General features: G+C 45.3%; 1 pseudogene; it reads left to right on the top strand.

The window, feature by feature from the left end:
* Positions 1-8146: 8146 nt before the first annotated feature.
* LOC107538084 (ATP-binding cassette sub-family F member 2 pseudogene) lies at positions 8147-10417 on the top strand (annotated as a pseudogene).
* The last annotated feature ends 13376 nt before the right edge of the window (positions 10418-23793 follow it).

The raw sequence follows: 23793 nt of genomic DNA, 5'->3' as shown, positions 1-23793 counted from the left end.
AGATAAGCCTGAAAGGTGATGAGTCCCGTAAGAGAGGTATAAATAAAATGCTTATCTCCACCACCTCATTCTTTATTCCAGTGTCATGGGAAAGATTTCAGGAGCTTCTGCAAAGCAATTCTACCTTGAGACTAGTTGACAGGAGCCCGGCCAACGGCAGGCGGTGGAAGCACAGCAGTCCCCGGAGGACAGGGTCAAGGTGAGCTGGAAGGAGCTGAAAGTCATCTCCCTCATTCCTACTCTCCTTCCACCAGCATTATAAAGACGGTTGCAATGTGCTTATTATGAAATACTTCTTGAAGTAGAATGAAAAATAGGCCGTCTTCAAAAGCGAAGAGCATAATTCTAACATCTTATCACTTTTTAAAGTGTGACTCTTAGAGTAATTTCATAGCATGCGTTAGCTTTTGTGCCTATCTTCAAATCTGGAGAGGACAACCACACACACCAGAGGCTTAGAAGCTTCACCTGCAACCCTGAGGCTGGCTTGTGCCCTAACTCAGGCCGTACCTGACACTTCTGCCACCCTTCTTCTAATTTGTTTTTGCAATTGTCTCCTGGCCCCACCTCCTCACTCTAAATGTCATCCCTTTTGTCCTCAGCACCTTATAGAAAGCTTTGCTCATTAAAAGTGAAAGAAAGCAGCTTTTACTTAGTTCCTACTACCCGTATTACTTTATCTCAGTTAATCCTCTCAAATATCAATTGAAGAAGGCAAACACAACTTCATTTTAGAGGCTGCTCTCTGCTGGGCAAAGGGATTGGATCATCTTAGAGGTTGTCCATTGTACACAAGGTAATATCAAGTTCGCCTCTTCTCACCTTCCCCTGAAAAACATACGCCTCTTATCCAGGCATCAGGAGTATCAGAAATCACATCAGTGGAACAGATATTCCTAAACTGAGGTTAAATGTAAATACTACAACTTTTAGGCATCAAGGTTTTCTAGAGCAGCCTCGAAGATTCTAACGCAGCACTCAAACATGACACATGACCCTTGAAACTCAATTATCACACATATTAGGAAGGATCTATAGGCTTGTGCTAAAGGTAACATTCCTTCACAGTGATGACGAGGGAGGTCCTATCTGTTAACCTGTTAATGATTGAAGGATGAGTAGGGAGGGGCAGCTTTCAGCTAAGACTAAAAGGAAAGTGTCCCAGTCTGACCCCATCTCAGGGATAATCCTTTCTCATGAAAAGAGGAGACGTATTGGAGGTACATCCTACATTCAAAGCAACCAGGAAACCCATTATTCCTTTTCCTGTTTCCATTCTAGTTGATTTGTATTTGCACTTAGTGTATACATGAAATGGGTGGGGCCCATTTTAAGGCCCTAATGACATCCTTGGAATTTACTGTCTAGTTTCAATACAACCGGATGTGACAAGCTCAGGAGTTGTATTTTCAACATAGTCCAGATCAAATTCCATTCTAATGACTTCTTTGGGCTTACTGAAATTCTCTGCTTTCCTAGAATTTAGTTGTACCTGACAGTACTTAAGGTGTGGTATCAGTTAAAAATTAAGAATTTTGTTTTTACTTATGGAATTTAAAAAATGTCCTGGTTGAATATGGGCTGTGAAAATAGCCTTCTTTAAGTATTTTTTTATGCAGAAAGAAATCTCATCTGCTAATACAGCTCACTAGTGCCAGCTAGGCTTGAGGAGCGTTTCCTCAATTACTCTAGCCTCACCTTTATTGGAAGCATAGAGTGGACTGCCGCTGGTGTCCCAATTCCTGGCTGTTGGTATCAGGTCCTCCAAATCTTGTTGACCTTGCATATTATTTTCTACATCTTATGATATGCTTTCAAATGTGAATTATATTCTCTTATATTCTTCATGTCATATTCATATGCAACCAAGTATACAATAAAAAGGCAATCAAAATCATTAAAGCAAATTGTACACTGCCAGCACCCTATTCTGCTTTATTTTTTCTCTATAGCATCTTGTATTAAATTATACATATATTTTTCTTTGTCACTGGCCTCCCCCACTGGAAAGCAATAAACCTAATCCTAGTACCTAGAACCATGTTAATAGGCACGCAGATACCTGTTGAATTATGAATGAACTAAGGTTAATTACAGTAATCTCTCCTTATCTGCAGTATCAATTTCCATGGTTTTAGTTATCCATGGTCAACGTGGTCCCAAAATATTAAATGAAAAATTCCAGAAATAAACAATTCATAAATTTTAAATTGCATCCCCTTCTGAGCAGTGTGATGAAATCTTGTTCTCTACTGCTCTGTCCCACCTGGGACCTGGGACGTGAGTTATCTCTTTGTTCACTGTATCACACCATGTTCCCCACCCATTAGTCACTTAGTAGCCATCTCAGTTATCAGATTGACTGTTGAGGTGATGCAGGGCCTGTATTCAAGTGACCCTTATTTTACTTAATAATGACACATTCACATAACTTTTATTACAGTATATTGTAATAACTGTTCTCCATTATTATTTATTGTTGTTAATCTTTTATTGTGTCTAATTTATAAGTTAAACTTTATCAAAGGCATGTATGCATAGGAAAAAAGATATAAATAGGATTTGGTACTATCTGCAGTTTCAGGCGTCCACTGGAGGTCTTGGAATGTATCTCCCATGGGGAAAGGGGGACTCCTGCACCTCTTTAGGATACAGCCTCAGAGGAGAAGTCAAGTCCTACCTTAGGATCAAGGAGCATGCACAGTATGTACCATGGGGTGGGGTGTCACATCCATTGCTCTACCATGAGACATAACATAGTCTCATAGCTAAGAGAAAAGGCTCTGGAGTTGGACGACCTGGCTTAGAATGCTGGCTGTGTGGCCTCAAGTAACATACTTACTATGTCTGCTCCATGGTTTCCTCAGTGATAAAATTATGACAGTAGTACCTATCCCATGAATTGCTATAAATACTGAATAAAATATTAAAGCCTGTTTATTGTTTAGAGAGTACCTGGAATAAAGTTAAGCACCCAAGTATTAGATAATCATCAGCAATGAATGTAATTTTAGGGCCCCTCTTTCCTTTACACAACTTTCTAAACAAAGACTATTTATTTCTCTAAGTATTTCTTATTTGATTCAGTTCTTACCCTCTACCCATTTTAGTTACTTCATGTTGTTTTTACCTCTATGCTTTAATTACCAATATAACAATGATTTATTTTTATCAAAGAAATGCAATGTATAAGGTAAAATGGCAAATGATATAAAGGACTTTGTGAGAACAACCATTTCTTTATTTTATTTATTTATTTATTTTTAAATAAATTTTTATTTTCCAATTACAGGTAACCAACATTATATTAGCTTTAGGTGTCATTCTGGTGGGTTTTTTTTTCTTCCCCCCATTACAGTTTAGCTTCAATATTATTTTGTTTTGGTTTCAGGTGTACAGCATAGTATTTAGGCAATCATATACTTTACAAAGTGTTCCCCCCAATATTTCCAGTACCCAATTGGCACATACATAGTTATCACAATGTTATTGACTATATTCCCTTTGCTGTACTTTACATCCTCGTGACTATTTTGTGACTACCAATTGGTACTTCTTAATCCCTTCACCTCTTCACCCAGTCCCCCAAACCCCTTCCCCTCTGGCAACCACCAATCAGCTCTCTGTGTCTATGAGTCTAGAACAGCCATTTCTTGATTTTCCTGTTCCTGCCACTAGTTCCATTCTCCAAAGACAATCAGTCATAAAATTTTCTGTTTTGTTGTCTTAGTGGTTATCTCCTTAACTCTTGATAACATGCTTAAATCTGTTATTCTTGACTCTTATCGGCGACTTTCTTCCTACTGACCCCTGGCCTCCACCTAACGTTTGATCTATTATTGTTTTAATTCCTCTGTTCATTACTTTTGTAATTTTAAGTACTTAAAATTTCATTTATGTTTCTAACAATTTTTTTTTTTTTTTAGGTAAAACTGTCTTTATTTACAGACAATCTATGTCAAAAAATTCTCTGATGCTATAAAAGTTACTAGAATTAATACTTGAGTTTAACAACTCACCAAAGGACATATAAGGATGGCAAATAAGCACACGAAAAGATGCTCAACATTATTAGCTGTTAGAGAAATACAATTAAAAACCACAATGAGCCACGGCTATACATTTGTTAAAATACCCGAAATGAAAAAGACTAACCACACCAAGTGCTGATGAAGATGTGGAGCAAATGGAACTCTCCTAAGCCACCAGTGGGAATGCAAGACGGAATTTTGCATCAACTCAGAATTCTACCAACTTTTAATGACTATATCTTACCCCCTCATTTTAGATGAGACTATTAGCAGGCTTACCTTCTCCCCTCTGCTTCCACATCTTACTTCTATCAGCTTTTCTTTTACTTACTGAGGTTGCTACCATTTGCAATCTAGCCTGCAAGCACATCAAGTCTGCCATGCTTAGTGCATAGTCTGACTCTAAGGGCGGAAAGCCAAGAAACAGTACCTGTGTGATCATGATTGTGCCAGTGCTCTCACTGTCAAGCTAAGTAAGGAACTAAGATTTTGCTCTCTTATAGTTCCAATGTCAACACTACAGAACCAATGTTGAACTCCTAGGCCACCGATGTTAAACTCTGTGGGCTACCCTCATTTTGATCAGGTATTATCTATGTCATTAACTCCAGTCAAACCCCTCTGCCATTTGACACAGGTCATGAGAGTAAGTATTTCTATTATTAATTGAAGGTTTCCTTAGCATTTGGGGAATGTCCAATTAATTTCAAACAGCCTTAAGGATTCCACAGGTGGCCCAGCCGGTGGGCTCAGTTGGCTGAGCGTCATTCCATGCACCAGGAGGTTGCTGGTTGGATTCCTGGTCAGGGCACATGCTCCGGTTTGGGGCTCGATCCCCATTTGGGGTGTGCAGGAGGCAGCCGATCAATGTTTCTCTCTTATGGATATTTCTATCTCTCTCTCCCTCTCCTTTCCTCTCTGTGAAATCAATAAAAATATATTTATATATATAAAAAAGATTCCACAGGTGTTAAAAGTGCTTTCTGGATGACTTCTATGACCTTCTCTTAGTCCATCTAAATAGGAACCAATTGAAACACTAACAATCTGTGATGTGAGACACAGTGTTAGGCACTCCGTGTGGTCTAATGATGACAACCACAAACCACACAATCTAAACTGAATAAGCAATGAACTTGTTTAATACATTGAGCATCATGTCCCAGCCTGGAATCTATCATATGAATTATTTGCTGCCCACAAGCATTCTTTTTCTTTAACAAGTAAATACGAGTTTTGCTTTCTTCAACAAACCTACACCCAAGATTTATCTCCTTTTAAAGATAGAAGTCCAGTGCTCTCCACATCCATGATGAGAGCATGTCTAAATTGTGGAACTCTGATAAGAAATTTAGCAAAGTGCCTCACTTGTACCCCTCGCCTCTGGGAAGAGCAGAGGAGAATTCTTCTTCTATGGGAACCTCATCATAGCAGATGTTACATGCTTTGCTTCAGATCTGCTTACCCGAGGGTTATAAAGGTGGCTGTCTGGAGCCTGACCTCCTGCTGTAATTCTTATGAAATAAATTCTCTAATGAGCATGATGCTTTTGTTCTAAGGATCTCAAAGGCCATCATTCTATCTGGCCTCACAACATGCCTTTGAAGAAGTTTAGGAGCCAGTGTATAGATTCTCATAGCACAGAGGAGAAAAGAAAAAAAAAAGGCACAAAAGAGGTCAAGCCACTGGATCACGGGTCACTAACATGTCAGGAGAGGGGCAGGATAAGCCGGGATACCTACTTCTTGGACCACAGCTCTCACTGCATCCAGAGGGAGTCTGTGCAAATGCATGCAAAATGTCATTTAAAAACAACAGGAAGTTCAACCCAATGAAACCAGGAGATAAACTCTGCTCACAATAAGCAATAGTGGTGCAGCTGCCAAAAGATATATTCTCTTCCTCTCGAAGTTTCAAATAGCGGGAATGATAAATGAGAAGGATTCTGAACAAGAATGATAAATGACAAGAATGGGTTTTGTGGACTGTTTTGCTAATTAAATTTCCTTTTTTTTTTTTTTTTTAGTGAGAAATAGAACATTCCTACAAACACACGGTAAGCAGGCATTTTCAGTTTAGCTCAGGTACATTAACTGATATAAATCCTTACAGAGCGCCGAGCTGTTCCCTTCTCACTTCACTCTGCTCAAGTAGAATAAAACTGATTAAAAAGCAGGAGGAGCAGCTAGCGTGCAGAAGACACTGGGGCGAGGCCGGGCGGGGACACGGAGGGGAGACGTGGTCTCAGCCCCCGGGGACTCCGCTCGGCTTGGAGAGGCGAGCAGGGAGCAGAGAAACGTCCGCTTCCAAGGAAAGGTCCAAAGGGCGTAAAGGCAAGAATTCCAAAGGGAATGTGTGCCCAAGGAATCGCTCTGGGCAAGGGTGGGGATCAGAGAAACTTTCCAGAACAGTGACATATGTGTGGTGTTATGAAAATCTCATGTCATTTCCTTAAACAGAGAAGAAAACGGAGGAAGATTCAGTAAGAAAAAATGGAATATGAAGAAATGGTACTGCAAATGACAATTAGGACATGAGGTTATCCTCCAGACATTTTCTCTTCTCAGTCTACAAACCTTTTCAGGGAAGTCTCATTGGACCCATGGCTGTCGTCACTGGCGAGCGAACGTAACATTCTGTCTCCGCCACGGGCCTGTCTCCTTCCATCCACACCCACGCGGCTTCCTTCCAGACCCTCCGTCGGGCTGTCCGGTCGGTATCTCAGCCTCCTCCGCTCCCCCGGCCCGAAGCGCTGCCCAAAGAAGAGACTCCTGCCCACAACGCAGCCGCGCTCCACCAGGCGCCTCCCTCCCTCCAGCTGCACTCCACCCGGTCAGCCCGCAGGCGTGCCAAGGCAGGCCGACCCTGGACGCACATCGTCACAGCCTCTGTCGCCCCGTATGTGCTGCCTCTTCCCGGGACTCTCTTAGCTGGTCATCGTCCTCCAGTGTCTCCAGCCACTCAAGCCAAACATCAGAGAATCATCTTCTACTCCTCCGTTCCCTCGAAATTCATATGAAGTGGTCACCAAGTCCTACAAGCCTCCCTCCTAAATCTCAAACCTGCTCGTTTCCCCATCCCCACTCCCTTAATTTAGGTCATCACCTCTCGCAACTAGTCTCCTTGTCTCCAGCCCCTTTCCCCTCTCACTCATCTCCCAAACGACAGCCCATGTTGCTGACCTAACATAAAACACGAGCTCACCACTTGTCCGTGAAAACCTAGTCGTTGCCTCATTGCCTACAGAAGAAAAGTTCAGACTCCTCAGCACGTCTGACAAGATGTCCATGGTCTGGCTCCAGGATACCCCACTCTTTCCACCCATACCCCCCCCAACATCAGATTACGCAGCCCCATGATACGCTAAGAGCCTTTATGACTTCATGTGTTCTTATGTGTTGTACCCAGTACAGAGTAAGACGTTAGAAATGGTAATTGCTGCCACTACTATACAGCTACAAAGATGACAGTCACACAGTGACGATGATGAACGTCAACTAGAGCCAGACTGTAGATGGTCTTATGAACCAAACCAGCGCTTGAAACTTCAGGCATTGTAAAGTATCTAGGGATTTGGGGGCACGGCAGCAACGAAGTGACAGACTCTGGTGGCAAGTATTATAACCAATTAAAGACGGGCCTAGAGGGAGGTAGGAAAGCTGTTTGGGAAGCTGCTACATAGTCCAGGTAGGAAATGTTAATATATTACAGATGTCCCCCTTCCCCCACCCCATGTAATACTTTCAACAATAAACATAAATTTTAAAAAGAAGAAGTGTTAATATAGGGAATATAAGTGAGAATAGAGAACATTTTTTTTTTTTTTTAATTCCTCAGGACTTGGCAGTTTCACAGAAAAAGCAAAATAAAAAGACCGCTAAAATTTCAAAGGTAGGTAAAAAAAAAAAAAAAAAAAAAGAAGGCATAGGATAAAAATTTAGAATTTGGAGAGAGATGAATTCAGGTTTTGAAAAGGTGATAGCTACCAGTATAGATTTCATAACAGAGGTACTTTTCATAGAGGTTAGAGTTGGGATCACAAGATTAGGTAAGTGACTGAGAGTGAGGCATGAGTTAACAAGTTGCTCTAAATGTTATGGGCCAGAAAGCGAGAGATGGAAAAAAGACTAAAATCTGGCCATGATCAAGGCTGCTCACTGGGGAAGGAACTTGAAGCAGCGGTAAGGCTAGAAGCTAGAGGCTGTTGACATTTTAAAAAGGAAAAGGGAGCTAGGAAGTTGAAGAAAAGATAGCTGTAGCTTAAGAAAATTATTTATTCATTCATACAACACACATTCATTGAGAGCCCTTTTTATGCTGACACTTTTCTAGTGAAAATATATGGGAATATACAAGTGAACAGGACATAGTCCCTTCCCTTGTGGAACTTCACTTTCCAGTGAAGGAGGTAGACAATGAAGAAAGCAATAAAAATGTAACAACAGGGTGTGCTGGTGATCATGTAGGATGCTTAACACTCAGTTCTACAGTGCTTCCAGGGAAGCCAAGCTGTGACAGAACAGCTCCCTGACAGAACAGTAACCTCCTCCTGTGGTTCACCACCATGCTCTCACCTGGTCAAGGAGAAGGCAGCCAAATAGAAGGAAGCTGCCAAAGCACAACAGTGGCCCAGAAAGGGGCATGAAAATCTGATGCTCTTCATGGGGCTCCTGGATGAGCCCATCAACAGAGATGCTCTCACAGAACCACATGTAACACAGGAGAAAAATGGGGAGGTCAATGGCAAGAGACCACAGAAGTGGATTTACTGACCAAGGAGGTGGAGAATTAAGATGCAGAAAGCTGCTGCTCAAGCTATCAGTGGCATCTCCATCAGAACTGATGTTCACATTGTCAACCTCTCCCTTGCCTTTCATGGTCAAGAGCTGCTCAGTGACACCAGGCTGGAATTAAACTCACGCCACTGCTTATGGCCTCACTGCCATAAATGGAATTGGAAAGTCTATGCTATTGGGAAACGTGAAGTGCCCATCCCTGAGCACACTGACATCTGCCATCTGACTCAGGAGATGACCCCTAGTGACAAGACAGCCTTGCCGCGTGTGATGGAAGCTGACACAGAGGGGACCATGCTAGAGAAGGAGACTGAGCAGCTGGCTCAGGAGGATGCAGAGTGTGAGAGGCCCTCGGGGCTCTAGGAGTCTCCAGAGGAGCTGAATGCTGACAAGGCAGAGGTGAGGGCCTCACGGATCCATGCAGTGCAAGGAACTAAAAGGCTTCAGTGGGGGCTGCAGGATGAGGGTTGCCCCCGCCAGAGCCTCTTCATTCAGCCCTTTATGGTGGGTGCTCCTGGCTGAGCCCACCAACCACCTGGCCCTCTATGCTTGTGTGTGGCTGGAAGAGGAACTAAAGACTTTTGAGCACATTCTGGTCTTCGACTCCATTCCCAGGACTTTCTGAATGGTGTCTGTACCAACATCATTCACATGCACAAGAAACTCAAGTATCTTATGGGTGATTGTGATCAGTATATAAAGACCTGGCTGGAGCTGGAGGAGAACCAGATGAAGAGGTTTCACTGGGAGAAGATCAGACTGTGCACAGGAAGAACTACACTGTTAGGTTTGGCAGTGCTAAGCTGGCCCAGCAGTTCCAGAGCAAGGAGAATACAGAAAATGATGGCATCAGGACTGGCAGAGAGGGCTGTGAGTGACAAGCCAATGTCATTTTATTACCTGCTATGTGGCAAGATCCCCCCACCCGTCATTATGGTGCAGAATGTGAGCTTCAAGTATACACAAGATGGGCCTTGCATCTACAACAATCTAGAACTTGGCACTGATCTTGACACGTAGGTGGCTCTGGCCAATGGAGCTGGGAAGTCAACTCTTCTGAAGCTGCTAACTGGAGAGCTACTACCCACAGATGGGATGATCCGAAACTCTCATGGAGCATTCCCATCAGCATTTACAAGAGCAGCTGGACTTAGACCTCTCATCCTTGGAGTACATGATGAAGTGCTATCTAGACATCGAGGAGAAGAAAAACAATGCGTAAGATCATTGGGCGACATGGTCTCACTGGGAAAGAGCAGGTGAGCCAGATCTGGAATCTGTCTGGTGGGCAGAAGTCCCGAGTGTGCCTGGCCCAGCTGGCCTGGCAGAGCCCTCACATGCTCTGCCTGGTCAAGCCTACCAATCACCTGGATATGAGAACCACTGAAGCCCTGGCAGATGCCATCAATGAGTCTGAGGGTGGTACGATGCTGGTCAGCCACGATTTCAGACTCATTCAGCACGTAGCACAAGGAAATCTGGGCCTGTGAGAGGCAGACAATCCCCAGGTGGCCTGAAGACATCCTGGCTGACAAGGAGCACCTCAAGTCCAAGCTGGAAGCCCGGCTCACCAGGGGGCCCACAGTGTGAGAGGGCCCCTGGGACCACACTCCTGCATTGCTGAGATACCGCTCCCCAGGCCTTCCCCTTCCCCCACCTGCCTGAACTGCACTCTGTGATCCTGTCTACAGCTGGACGGTACCTGTCCGTTTGCTCTCCTTCCAATTATTTTTGTCCATGTTTGAACTCAGCTGGCTGTTCTCACCAGCCCCTTGCTGGTTCCTGACAATAAGTAATGCAGCCAGAGGCACCTGAGGGTTAGCCCAAGGGCCCACACCCTGACTGGCCTACGAAGGAGCTTAGGATCCTGGTTTTCTGGGTTTTGGTGAAGTTGGAAGAATATCTCCCAGCCCACTGCCCCCATTTCTCTCTGCTTCTGGTTTGGAGCTCTGGATCAGGGCCTTAGCCTGATCAGTTTTCAAATAATTATTTAACAGTATAACTTTCAGACCTGCATGACATCTATAAAGCATCCAATAAAGAAAGAAACAAAAATAAATAAATGAAATGAAATGAAATGCTTCCAGAAGTCTTCTGACATATGTGGGCAGTGACTATTCCTTATATAAAGTTTGCACAAAATGAAATGATGCATCATGTTTACATTATAAATTGCCATGCAGGAGAAGGAGTTTCTGAGAAACTGCAAAACTAAATAATGAAGCCCAACTGTACACAAAGCTTAAGAGCTGAATTTCTATTCTGTTTTCTATAAACAACCATAAACAAAAGTTATGTTTCTCTCTTAATCCTTAGTATGAGAGACTGATTTCCCATTTACTCCATTTTCCATAAATCTTCACCATTCTGTTTAAACTACACGTCTTGGGTAAAACAATAAAAGGGCATCATTTAAATACAGCTTGCCAAAGCAATACTGCTATTTGAGTTTCTTTGTTTCTGTATAATGAATTCATAAGCCTAAGAACAGTCTGGTTCACATCACTCCTTAACAATAAGGAAAATTTTTCATGTTCACTTTTCTTGTTTTATGGCGAGTATTACAGTTTGTTTTCCAATGGAAGATGGACGTCAGGAAACTTGGAAACATCTTCTACGCAATTTCTCCAGTGGAAAGAGAAATGCCTTTGGTAACCTACAATCTCTCAAGGAATAAACCATTAAAAATGAAACTGTCACCAATCACCCAGAATTATCACTCTGTTTAAGTTAAATGAAAAAGTCTATGAAAGTGTGCTTGAGACCATAATGTAATAAACACATATTTTATAAAAAGGAAAAAAAAAACACCATGAATAAATATCTCAGTCTAAAAAGCTAGCACTGTATTTATCCAAAGAGCTCAAAAGTCAGGATATAAGGAAAACATGCTCTTTATCCGCCAGTGAAGTGAACAGAAAGCTCTAAAGCTCGCTTGCCTTACAGCTGGACCTCATAAGGCTCTTCCTCAAAATCTGATTTTTTGCCATTTAAAAAAAATTTCCATCTCAATGCATAAAATGAGTCTATTTGGGAAACATAATTCACACAATATGGCTGTTATCTGGCTCCCAAGATTACAATAGATTCTCAACAGCAAACAATGAGTAAAGGAGCTATCACTGCTGTAAGTCACAGAAACAGCACCCCCCTCGCGCGCACACACACACACACACACACACACACACAGAAAAAATAATCGAGACAAGGCAGATAAGATTTTCAAAAATAGTAAAGTGGGGCCATTTGGTTCAGATGTTAAGAGCCTTGCATCCCTGAATGGATAATAAAGCTATCAATTTATCATAGCAAAAAAGACACACTCTGTTCTGTACAACCTTTTTAAAAATCAGGGAAGGTTGTGACAACCATGGGGAAATTTTCTGTACAAGAATTGGCTATAATAAATTTTGACACTTAAAAGGAGCAAACAAACCCTTCATAATCAGGACATTTATTCTAGAAGTAAAAGCCTGTCCTGAAGTTCTGAATAGCCAAGTTCCCAGTTTTAAGCTCCTTTCACTTGGTGCTTGAATGGCCAATTAAAATGGGCAGGCTTAATGCCTCAATGTATTTCTGGCAGGAAAAAGAAATGCTATCAAACTGTTCTTGACAAATTTTAAAGTAAGGGTGTATAGACATGCTCCAGTTTAAAGGCCATATTTCATCTCTATAGCTTATTTATCTGGGGTAACAGACAAGGTAGCCTTAGGTGTTGCTTTCCCCCAACTCTATCAGATGCCTACTCTCCAAATTTCACAATGCTTTCTTGACAGAAATGAAAACTTTGCAGGGGGAGCCTCATGGAGTTGTTAACACAACTTCCATGAACCCACAGGGGTGCAAAGAGCACTGGATGAGGAGTCATGGCCAACACCTCAACAAAGGCATGCCTCTGGCATGAGCTCCCACACAGGCAGCCCTGGAAGGGACAAGAGATTAGATTCGTGCTCTACAAATTGTAGGTCTCAGTCCGCTGATGCGGAGTATAATCACTTTAGTGGATCACGACCAATGTTTGGTAGAGGTCAGAGGAGGGAGGGAGCATATCAGAAAATATCAGAGCAGCCCGGCCAGCGTGGCTCAGTGGTTGAGCATCGACCTATGGTCCAGGACATCCTGATAGGATTCCCTGTCAGGGCACATGCTCGGGGTTTTGGGATCGATCCCCAGCAGAGGGCATACAGGAGGCAGTCCATCAATGACTCTCTCATCATTGATGTTTCTCTCTCTCCCTCCCCCTTCCTCTCTCTGAAATCAATAAAATATATTAAAAAAATGAAAAAAAGAAAATACCAGAGCAGGTTTCATGTAGTATAGCTAAGTATTATTCCAAGAAACCTTTATTTTAAATATAATTATTTATATGTCTATGTCTACACTGGGTTACAGTGTCTAATGTGCTTCTTAAAGGGCAATGACTTAGCCATAAAGGGTTGTGTGATGGACTGAATGTTTGTGTGCCCCCAAAGTTGAAAGCCTAGCCCCCAATGTGATGGTATTAAGAGGTGAGGTCTTCGGGAGGTAGTTTGGTCATGTGAGTGGGGCCCTTACGAATGGGGTTAGTGCCCTTATGAATGGAATTAGTGCCCTTATAAAAGGGATGGCAGAGAGCTCCCTTGCCCTCTTTCCAATCCACCTCATGAGGATACAATGAGAAGTTGGCAGTCTGCAACCTGACAGAGGGTTCTCATCAAACCCTCCCATGCTAGCATCCACCAGGACTGTGAAAAATAAATTTCTGTTGTTTAAAAACTACTCAGTCTACAGTACTGTTACAGCAGCCTGACCTAAGACAGTTTGCTACTTCTGTTTTATTTACAGTTCAAGTGACACTGAGTAACTGAAAAAGCCATGTGCAAAGATTAAATGCAAGCTTAGCTTAGGCTAAATTACATTAACTGGTTTCTGCAGGATCCTACAATCCTGTTTTTCGTTTCATCCTAAAAATACCTAGATCATCAAAGCTAATGCTTTTAGCCTCCAACTAACTCCTTCCTCAACAACTGCTTTTCTCTCACCTAATTAGCAGTCATTGGTTCCTGCTTGAATGAGAGAGTGCACCTCGGGGATTCCCAGGGCACTCTAAAAATTTGGGTTGGGCAGGTCCTTAGGATCACACTGGTCTTCATCCAGTGCCTATAAGAACAACAGACTCTAGTCACCACTGGCCTAACTGCACTCCAGGAGAGCAAAAGCATAAGGGTAGGATGCTGTTGGGAAGAGGAAGTCCTCAGAGGTTGTGCAAGAGTTCAAAAGGCAACCAACCTGGAGAGCCCCAGAGGCCAGAACGTGTCCGCTTCCTTGAGGGCTTGGCTGGGTGCGGGAGGTAAGGATCTGGCCAGCGGAGTCTGGGGGGTCTCTCCAGCCGTCTCAGTTGCTGTGGCTGCACTATGGGTGATGGTTTAGAGAGGGGCCAGAATGTACTCAGGAGCCCAAGGAGGCCATGGCTAGAATCCAGCAGAAAGATAAGAAGCTGGACTAGTACAGAATCAGCAGAAACAATGAGAAGCAGATGGATGGGGGAGATATTCAGGAGGCAAAATCAATAGAAATGGGTGAGGGGTCCGATTACGTAGATGAAAAAGATGGCATCAAGGACGGCTCCTAGGTCTCTGCCTTGTGCCAGGTGGTGGCTGTGGTGTCCATCACAGAGCTAGGCAACACTGCAAGAGGGTCAGGTCTGGAGAGAAAAGATCATGGTTCTGCTCTTGGGCATGTAGAATTTGAGGTGCCTTTGAAATATCCAAGTGTAATGTGAATTATATAATGCAGACCTCATAGGTAGAAATTTTAGGCTCACTTATGTTTTCTTTTTAAAAACTCTTCTTCCAAAACTACATCTCAAGATATAATTGTATGAAGCAGACAAAAGAATGTGGGCTTGCCTGGCCGGCGTGGCTCAGTGGTTGAATATCAACCTACGATCCAGGAGATCAGGGTTCAATTCCCGGGTTGAGGGCTCAATCCCCAGTGGGGGGCGTGCAAGGAGGCAGCTGATCAATGACTCTCTCATCATTGATGTTTCTATCTCTCTCTCTCCCCTCCCTTCCTCTCTCTGAAATCAATAAAGATACATTTTTTTAAAAAAATTAAGAAAAAGAAGAATCTGGGTTTTAAAATCAGAAAAGCTAGGGTTGGAACCATCCCTTACTGGCTCTGTGCTCAGGAACATGAACCTAATCTGACTGGTTTCCATTTCCTCCCCTACTATCTAGGAACATGGTGAAGGTGAAAAGAAATAGCACTTGAGAAGTGCCTGGAATAGTGTGAGTTCTCAGCAAAGCGAAGCCAGGCCATGTTCATACTTTTTGTATGCCCCATAGCAGCTGGTACTGTCCTCCTGACCAAGGAGGTCCATCAATATCTAGTATATTAAACTGACTTGAAACATTCTGAAAACTGTCAGTAAACCACCGTTTCCTCTTGCGAGAAAACCACTAGCTCACGAAATCATTCTTCTACTTGGCATCCTCTTGAAGTGACACCCAGATATGACTTCTGCACAGAGCAGGTCTTACCCTCTTCACCCACACACCCTGGTCTACCTCCCAGTCTTGGGAGTATCTATTACTTGGCAGGGCCAACGACTACCGAGAGTATTTGTGTACTATCCAGAGTCCTAGGCATCCGACCCAGTTGCATGCATTTATTCTCTTGTGATCCACGTGGCTCTGAGAAAAGCCAAGGCTGGTTTTATTTCTCCCCTGGTGTTTCGAGCAGAGCAAGCGGATGGCATCTTCTCCACGCACCCTAGGATTCTCCCAGGAATACCAAGTCCTTCAGGAGGTTTGTACTGTACTTTGAGCAATAGATTGAACAAGCATCGTTCCCCCTCCTGGAGGATGTGGTTGTCACCCTCACGGTGCTGCCATCACTGGCCTTTAAGAACTGTCTTCACAGCTAAACCTGAGTGGCGTGAGTTGGCTTAATGGTGGCCCAGTTCCTCTTGACAGGATGGATGGGACTTCACTCATTTAAATATTTACTGGGCACCTGATATGTGCCAAGCACTGTAAAGAGAGTGTTCAATAAGCATGACTTCTGCCCTGGCCAGTGTGGCTCAGCTGGTTGGGGTTGCCTCGCCTGCACACAGAGAGGCTGCCGGTTTGCATCCCCCTTCAGGCCCAGGCCCAGGTTACGGACTTGAACCCAGGTGGCGGAGGAGGTATGTGGAAGGCAGCCAATCGATGTTTTGCTCCCACATAGATGTTTCTCTCTCTCTCCCTTTTGTTTCTAAGAAAAGCAATTAAAAATAATTTTTAAAAAAGAACCATGACTTCTGCCCTCAAAAAGTTCATAATCTTCAGCTGAGTGCAAGTTTGGGCAGAGGGGTAGAAAAACAAGTAAAATGCATAAATGTAGAAGTATCCATTGTGATAAGAGAAGAAAACATATGAAGAAGGTCCCCTTTAGGTTAGATGACCAGAGAAGGCCTCAAGAACAGGTAGCATTTAAACTGGTTAACTTAGAGAGGCTTAAAGTCCATTCTTACCTGGGCACCCTGAGCCAAACTCACCATTTGAGCCACTCGGGGTGCTTTAAAAATATGTTTAACTGGTGCTTATAAATAATAAAAAGAGCAACACGTTTCATACTTATATTGTGACTTCTATCAAGGAAGAGAAATAAAATATTATTCCTAGGCATGTTGGTTAAAAAAAGGTTGGAGGTCTGATGAATAAATACCATTTATGATGAAAAATGAAGTACATTATAAACTATTGAAACTAGTATCTATCAGCTGGCTTGACATTTCCAAAATGGTCTAGAAAATAATAGAATCATTAGGATAATCATGAAACATCCTAAGGTGATGAGTGATTTTCATTTGGATGCATCAATTGTTCAATAAACATTTATTAAATCCCCACCACTTGCCAGGGATAGTGCTGAGTTCCAAGAAGACAAAGATAAATAAAACATGATGCCTAACCTTTTCCATTGACAAATATTAGCTAAACACCTAGGATGTGCTTACCACTCCCTCAAGTAGGTCACAGTATTGCTTCTTTTGATCGCTGCTGTTTTGTTTCCTTACTTTATCAACAGATGTTATGACTGAATGATCCATCGATTATGATAGTGGGCATGTTTTTTGGTGTGTTTTTTTAAGAAAGACAGAAGTGTGTATTAAATGTTGAAAACCCACTACCTAACCGTTGACTCTACTGCATTTTTGTGTGCCTATCTGTGAAGCAAAAAAGCACATTTTTTATGGCTAGCTATAACTGTATCCCTTTCACAAACCCCTTGCTCAGAGTTACTGAATGGCAAAGATTTAAATGTCACCTTTTTCTTACAAAATGGATGAACTTTCTACCGTCCTGTCTTTTAGTCCTGGAACTTCAGTTTCAACTCAAGTCAATTATCCTCCCTAGCCCCCCAGAATTCCAACCCTTGATTGAACCTCAACCGAAAGACATACACCCCCATCTTTTCATGGGAGCAAGGCTGTACACTCAGTGCTTTATGTTTCATTACAACTTCACAACCGACTTTCTACAACGCCTAGAGAAAACAAGTCTCAGTAGCTCACTGCTCACCCATTATGTAAACTTCCAAGCAAACCTTTGTTTATTCAGTCCCACAAATAACACAGCAGACTTTCTATAAGAAGACGCTTCATGTAGTCTTCCATTTAAACATGGGTTTGTCTTAACTTAAATGATAATACCAAGGTACTATCAGCGAACTAATGTGTAACCATGTCTCAACTGTTAGCTATGTTTCAAATCTTCCCGAGAGCAATCCGGTTTGGGTAGGATTCCTGTGTTTCCTTGTATCATCATCTCCTGTATACTCCTCTGATGAAGTTAGACACAAGTGAGCACAATTGAGAATGGGACACACAGAATCCAGCCTGTTTTCTCTGGCCGAATCTCTTACACTGGAAGGAGCCTGACTGGATAAAACACTTCATCAATAGCAGCTAATTGTTTACTACACGGTACCCTTCAAAAATGTCATTAATAGATTAAGTTTAAAGTTTATTTTTAAATAGAAAAATCCTGAACAAAAGGCTAGGTTTCTCTCCTCCCTGATTTCCCTTCCAATTTAGAAGAATTGCCAGATATGTCCACGACTGAACAGCTGAGCTACATAATGTACAGTTCTAACTGGGCAGCTTCTACAAAAATAAAAGGACTCCTTCCAACTCTGGTTAATGTACTTGATACAAAGAGAACATGTTTCTGCAACAAATGCATTTAGAACTTGGCGTTTTACAGAGTAACTAATGAGGGCTCTAGCCATAGGAAAAAAATTATTTTTCCAGGATATTAAATGTTCTGACTCACCATTTAACAGAAGTACAAGCAAAATGCAAATGCAAATGAAATGTATACACATTTATAACTTTATCGGCTGTATGACAGGGCCACCTTTGGCTTCTGGCGCTTTATTTACCAGGAAGAGGAGCTTGGAAAACCAGCATACATTTGTATTTCTCTTCAAATAGTTCCCTGTCTCCAAGCACTGGTTGAAGTAAAGTTTTAATTCTAGGTCTGTTGATCTATATAGCCATGAGAAACACAGTGAATAGATAAAAACAGACAAATTTTTCTTCTTAAAAGTAAAAAAAAAAAAAATTCACCTTCACCATAAAACCTCAGGCACAATCTTGAATATGAACCTTCATAAAAATTCCACATTAGCCCTGGTCCTCCTGCTAAACATCTGTGTGACTGTGAGCAAGCCATTCCACCTCTCCAAGCCTCAGCTGTCTTACCCATAAAAGGTGTGAGTGTCTGAACTAGTTAGTTAATATGTGAATTCTCTAATCAGAAAGAAATACACCTCAATCCCCAATGACTGGGTCTGTTAATAATATTTAAGACCCATTCTAATTCTTTGCCATCATTCCTCTAAATACAGAAACACTACTTTTCAGTACACAGGAAAGAGAGGTGAAAAGAGAAATCTTAAAGGGAACAGAAACTAGTTTGGTTTTGTTAATTAGGTTCCTCCTCTGAAACCATGAGCTGGTATTAGCATCTGCTGAAATTTACTCAAATATTTTTAAAAAGAGTGGTTGGTTTCTCCCTCTCAAGGCATACTCTTTCATAAAATGGCACAAGTCAATTTCTAGCGATGTATCCTTCAGTGGGCTACACATTACTAACACCTCAGGGGGTGGGGGGAGGCAAGCCCAAGAGCACGTCATAGATGACATGAGTCTATTGTCTACATGGAGTAAGAATAACTCTTCTTTGTATGATGTGTTCAGGAAGGAGAGCAACAATGGGTACCTATACCTGCCAGCTTCAGGAGGCACACCTCTTGTAGGTAAATTATCTTATGGGTCAGGAGATGTTGGGAATTTACATGATGAGATGCTTGTGATTTTTTTTAAAGAGTTATTTCATTCACCTCCTTCATTCAACAGCTATTTATTTGGTACTTACAGTATGTAAACCCCAAAGCTAAAAATATAACCAAATAAAGATACTGAGTTGACTATCTGGAATTTTCAAGTAAATCCTGACCTGTATTTTAGAGTAGTCCAGTCCCCCCAAATATTTTCAAGTCAAACAGTGAAATACTAAACTATAGATGCTGAGCTAAAGTACATTTGGAATTTTCTTTCCCTTCATTAAGTGGTATGTGGTGAAGGGGATGGAGGAGTAAATGACAGGTGAAACAGAGAATTAGTTAAATCCCTAGTTAATATAGGGTCAAAAAGCCTTTTTTTTTTTTTTCTCTAGAGAAAAATGGTAATATTGAATTACAAACACACTGATCAGCGTTATAGAATGCTAAAACTGGAAAGAGAAGCCTAATTCAACACAAACCTCTTGTTTCACATGTGGGAGACTTAGGGCTCAGAGGTGATATGATTTGGCGCAGGTCGTACAGACAAATATAGTGCCAGAACTAGAACCCAGGCCACCAGCAGGCACGCTGAGCAGTCCCTAGTGTATTGCAGCATCTGTGATGTGTCCTAATTGCTATCGGAAGTGGAACACTGGCATAATCCACAAAGCAACCGTCTAGGTATCGGGAGCTCTGGGTTCTAGTCTTGTACACTCCGCTGGATTACCCATGAAACTATGGACAACCCCCATCACCTGTGCAAACCTCACTATCCTCGGCTGTCCAGTGCGAACAGTAATTCACAGTGAGACTGTGCAGACCAAAATAAATCCAGAAGCTCTGGCCACTGTAAAAAATGTTACACAAGTACAAAACCAGCACTGGGTGGTGACCGTGGTGGCCGTGGCGTGGGTTATTTTAGAAAATCTTGCTGTGACTCCAGTTCCAGTCACCTGCTACCTTGCAAAGACCCTGGCCCTGTGAGCCGCACGTTCCTCCTGCAAGTATGGGGTTAATAATCTTTGTCCTGCCTCTCTCAGAAGTGGTCAGAATTAAATGAGAACGCTGAAAAGCATTTACGAAGAGTAAGGAACGGATGCAGATTTAAGGTGTCATTATTAAATGCCCCTAGTCTTAATTTGGACAAAAATGTAACAGGGTTTAATCATTCAGTTCTTAATAGTTTCCTTCTTCAGTAAGACATCACTGCAGGTCAGCCTCACACTTACCAGCTTTCTCATCAGTCCTCATCCGTCTCCACTCACACTGCTGTTCACAGAGCACACCCCTGCCCTGGCTCCAGATCCTGCGTGACGCTCACTCAACTGGCATGAAGTTGGCTGAGAAAGGGTTTGTTTTTTTCCTTCCAGGGCCTCCTTGCAGCTGGAAATACTCTGACAAAAGCTTCCATGAACACTATTCTACTTCACATTAGAGTGGCCATGAAACCAACCCTTCTGCTTTTCTCCGCTGGACTGCAGGACGCCAGCCTTTCCACAGAAGGAAAGCAGCCTGGGCGGATGAACCTCACCAGACGGGCAACGGGGGTTCCCCAAACCTACCCTCAGGAGTGCTGATGAGGGGGCGGCTTCTCCTCTGCAGGACAGTAACACACTCTGAGGCCCAACCGGTCCCTCCGATCATTCACCTTATAGCTGGGGCCTCCAGCAGGCTGAGAATGTCACAGAAACGCTGGGGGCGGGTGGGCGCGGGGGGGGGGGGTTGCAACACTCTACCTTTAAAAAACATCAGAGAAACTAGCATTTCTTTGCTGAGAGCCCTGGTTCTCAGCCCATAAGATGAAAGAATTCATCAGCCTACCCAAACAACTTCTCTGGAACAGGTTTCTATCCGACCACGGGGGGCATGAGAGACAGGTAAACTGGGGGGGCGGAGGGGGGCGGCGGGGTAAGACTTGACAATAGGCTCATTTGCATAGACGGCGAGAAGCAGACTTTTGGGGTCTTCTGCTTTGGCGACTCCTGGCCCCGGCCTGGCAGCCCAAGCCCTGCCAGGTCCCTCTCCGTGGCCCCACAGCCCCCGCCACCCCTCCCGCCCGGCGGGGAGAGGCTGAGACGCAGGAGCCTGGTGCAGCGTTAGCCCGGGGCCGTACCGCACCTGTTCCGTCCGGCTCCCGCGCCAGAGGCGGCCAGAGCGCCGGCCCGAGAGCCCCCGAGATCCCAGGGGTGCCCAACAAGTTCGCCGCCCGTTAGGGTGGTGGGAGATGTCTCCCGCTACTGCCAGACTCAGCTCGTCCCCCCGAAAAAATATAGGACGGGGCTCCTGCTTAAGTAAACCCAGAGTGATCCCCGAGTGTCACTGCGGCCCCGGGGATCGGAGAGCGCCGAGCGGGCGGGCACCCCGGGAATGAAGGTCCCGCTTCGGCAGCCACGCGCACCCCCCGGACCCCACCTCCAGCACAACGCGGACCCGGTGGGCGCCCAGAGAGACCGCCAGTTCTCGTCAGAGACACAGAGTCCCCGAACCCGAGCCCAAAGGGGGTCCAGGGAGGAGGGGCCGGGGACGCGCAGGAAACTTACCTCTCTCGGGCAGCATTCGGGCGCCTCCGTGCCGAGACCAGTTGCGCCACAGTCTGCAAGTTATCGGGGTGTTGCTGCTGCTCCTCAGCAAAGGGAGAGAAGTGCGGGCGAGGGGCGGGGGGGGCGGCGGGCCGGAGGCGGGGCGGGGGCGCAGCGCGGGGAGTCCGCAGGTGCCGGGGCCGAGCCGCGGGGCCAAACGCGCCCCGGCCGCGCCTGGGCGGGGGCGCGCGGCTGCGAGTGTGCAATGCGCGCGCGCCGCGGCGAGCGTGTGTCCCCGCTTTCCCCTTCCTTCCCGCCGGTCCTTCGGTCAGGTCGGCGGCGAGCGGACGCCGAAGCGCCGGCCCCTCGGAGCGGCTCCGCCGCCCGCGCAGCCTCGCCGCGCACTCGGGGCCGCGGGCGGACGAGCAGCGGCGCCCCCGGCTGGGGCGCGGGTCCCGGCGCCGTACGCGCCCGAGTCGCAGCGAGGCGCGGGGAGAGCGGGCTGCGCCGGGGCCGCGCGGCTCGGGGAGGCTGCAGGCCCCGCCCGCCGGCGCCCAGGCTCTTCCCCTTTTCTCTCCACCCCCTCGCTCCATCCCGCACGCCCCGCAGGGAAGCCAGACGCGCTGGCCGCGGCCGCGGCGGCGGAGCCGGTCGGTGCGTGTGGACCCCGCGCTCGGGCTCGCGGCCGGTGCCGGGACCCGGAGCAGGGGCCGCACGGGCCCCTGGATCTGGCCGGTTCCCCCAGGGCTCCGGAGCTAGCCCGGAGCTTCCCGGCGGTTTTCGAAACCCTGCGTCCTGGCTGAAAAGGGCTGTGTCTGGGATAGGGCTCCCCCTTCCCCAGGGCGTTGAACTCCGCACCCTGGGCGCCTACGCGCTGGACTCGGCTTGCGGCAAAGCCCGCGCCGGAGCGCCGGCGCCGCATCCGCCGGGAAGGGATAGGCTAGGGTCCCCGGCGCGGCGTCTCCCCTTCTAAGGACCCCAGGTGCTCCCAGGAAATAAGACCTACCCAACAGGTAGGGAAGGGCTGGCGAGGGAGTCCCAGCAGGGGGAGGGCTGGAGGCCACAGGGCCCAAGTGGGCAGTGCTGGGGCTGGGGGCCAAGTCCCACCCAGAGCGCCGAGCGCGCGTGGGGCACCTTCATCTCACCTGCTGTCAGCCCAGCTACAGAAAGGGCGGGGGCAGATCTGCAGGACTCTCCTGGGGGAAGATGCTTTCATGGAGGCTACAGCTAAATTTACTCAATAGGAACCGAAAAGTGAGCGGATCTTTCCCAGATGAGCCGAAAGCAAGTGGTAGTTCCCAGCCCCATTACTTCCTTCCACTTTACCCTTGTTTAAAATGGAAACAGCCCTGCCCCGTGTGGCTCAGACGGTTGGAGCATCCTCCCGTGCTCCCTCGGGCCGCGGGTTCGATTCCCGGGAGGGCGCCTCCCCAGGTTGCCCTTGGGTCCCTGGTCCGGCGCGTGGTGGAGGCAACTGCTCCTGTTCTCCTGCGGGTCGCATCGACGTTTCTCTCTCCCTCCCCCTCTCCATCTCCTTTCCTCTCTTAAAACAACAACAATAACAAACCACTGAAGGAAAACATGAGATGAGTACCTTCTGTCCAAGGAAGACCAGCAATTCATGGTCCTTATTTTCAGATATCGCTGGCCTGGTGAGCTAATAGAGCTTTCTGTTTGTAAAGGATACTCCCTAAGTTCTCAGCAAATGAAACCCCTCTTTTCAGTCCTGAAATCTTTTTATACCTCTCCACCCCCACCATGGGGAAGTTTTGTTACGGTTTAATCTCAGCTCAGAATGGAGTGCAATAATTCCTTGGTAACACAAATAACCTATATTCTTAGATTTTCCCCAGCCTACTTCTTCCAGATGTATCTGGGGTTTTAGGGCGTCACTTATTTAGGATCTGTAAAACGCGTCTGGTTTTATCCTGGCATCCTAAATCTTCAGAGCGCAGAGCAGCAACACATGTCTAGTCCAGGTTGCTCATTTTGCGGAAGAGAATAGGAGCACCCAAAGATATCAAGTGACCCAAGGGCCAGAACACCGGGTCCCTTGACCCCCAACTCCTGAACAAGAAATAAACGCTGGGTTAACAAAGTTCAGCTGGGGGTTGGTAGAGGGAGGGGGGCAGT

This window comes from Miniopterus natalensis, chromosome 12, assembly GCF_054644295.1.
Source record: "Miniopterus natalensis isolate mMinNat1 chromosome 12, mMinNat1.hap1, whole genome shotgun sequence".
Lineage (NCBI taxonomy): Eukaryota > Metazoa > Chordata > Mammalia > Chiroptera > Miniopteridae > Miniopterus > Miniopterus natalensis.
Note: the sequence above shows the minus strand (reverse complement) of the source record. Positions and strands in the feature narration are given on the sequence as shown.